This window comes from Arachis duranensis, chromosome 5 (genome assembly GCF_000817695.3).
Source record: "Arachis duranensis cultivar V14167 chromosome 5, aradu.V14167.gnm2.J7QH, whole genome shotgun sequence".
NCBI lineage: Eukaryota > Viridiplantae > Streptophyta > Magnoliopsida > Fabales > Fabaceae > Arachis > Arachis duranensis.
Genome location: NC_029776.3, coordinates 23,470,958 through 23,472,597, shown reverse-complemented (window position 1 = coordinate 23,472,597; position 1,640 = coordinate 23,470,958). Strand labels below are relative to the sequence as shown.

Here is a 1,640-nt window from a genome sequence, read left to right as displayed (position 1 = left end):
CAGGGTACTTGGCTGGGAATTTAAACGCACAAACCATGCAGTAATTGGGCGTTAAACGCCCAAAACATGCAGCTCCTGGGCGTTTAACGCCAGGATGACACAAGGAGAGGAATTTTGTTTTCAAATCAAATCTTTTTCAAATCTTCATAATTTTTCAAAATCAAATCTTTTTCAAATCAAATATTTTCAATCATATCTTTTTCAAAATCATATCTTTTCAAACATATCTTTTTCAAATCATATCTTTTTTCAAAAAAAAAATTTGATTTCAAAAATCTTTTCTAAACTTCCTATCTTTTCAAAAATTGATTTTCAAATCTTTTTCAACTAACTAATTGATTTTTTTTATTTTACTATTTCCTATCTTTTTTCAAAACCACAACCAATTTTTCAAAAATTCATTTTAAATTTTATTCTTTTAATTTTCAAAAATTCCCCCTTCTCTCATCTTTTTCTATTTAAACACTAACATTCCTCCTCCATTGTCAATTCGAACTCCATCTCTCTTTGTGTGTTCAAAATTTTACCTACCTCCTTATTCTATTCTTATTTTCCTCTGACACCTAAAGGAATCTCTATATTGTAACATAGAGGATTCTATATTTTCTTTGTTTTTTTTCTCTTTCATATGAGTAGGAACAAAGATAAAGGCATACTTGTTGAAGCTGATCCTGAACCTGAAAGGACTCTGAAGAGGAAGCTAAGAGCAGCTAAAGCACAAAACTCTGAAGAGGACCTCACTGGAATTTTCGAAAAGGAAGCAGCACAAGAAACAATTATGGCCGAACCAAACAACAATGCAAGGAAGATGCTTGGTGATTTTACTACACCAACTTCCAACTTTTATGGAAGAAGCATCTCAATCCCTGTCATAGGAGCAAACAATTTTGAGCTAAAGCCTCAATTAGTTTCTCTACTGCAACAAAATTGCAAGTTTCATGGACTTTCATCAGAAGACCCTTATCAGTTCTTAACTGAGTTCTTGCAGATCTGTGATACTGTTAAGACCAATGGAGTTGATCCTGAAGTCTACAAGCTTATGCTTTTCCCTTTTGCTGTAAGAGACAGAGCTAGAACATGGTTGGACTCACAACCTAGAGATAGCCTGGACTATTGGGATAAGCTGGTCACGACTTTCTTAGCCAGGTTCTTTCCTTCTCAAAAGCTGAGCAAGCTTAGAGTGGATGTTCAAATCTTTAGACAAAAAGATGGTGAGTCCCTCTATGAAGCTTGGGAAAGATATAAGCAACTGACCAAAAAGTGTCCTTCTGACATGCTTTCAGAATGGACCACATTAGATATATTCTATGATGGTCTGTCTGAATTTTTCAGGACCACTCTGCAGGTGGATCCATTCACTTAAAGAAAACATCTACAGAAGCTCAGAAACTTATTGAAATGGTTGCAAATAACTAGTTTATGTATACCTCTGAGAGGAATCCTGTGAGTATTAGGACGCCTCAAAAGAGACGAGTTCTTGAAATTGATGCTCTGAATGCCATACTAGCTCAGAAAAAAATATTGACCCAACAAGTCAATATGATCTCTCAGAGTCTGAATGAATTGCAAAACACATCCAACAGTACTAAAGAAATATCTTCTGAAGAAGAAGCTTATGATCCTGAGAACCCTGCATTGGC

The 1,640-nt window shown here is 35.1% G+C and overlaps 1 non-coding gene across 1 annotated transcript; it reads right to left on the bottom strand.

Moving 5' to 3' along the window:
* Positions 1 to 1,171: 1,171 nt before the first annotated feature.
* On the bottom strand, positions 1,172 to 1,279 carry LOC127748028 (small nucleolar RNA R71). The gene has a single exon (XR_008009971.1). It is a non-coding gene; the product is annotated as a small nucleolar RNA R71 (small nucleolar RNA).
* Positions 1,280 to 1,640: the final 361 nt, after the last annotated feature.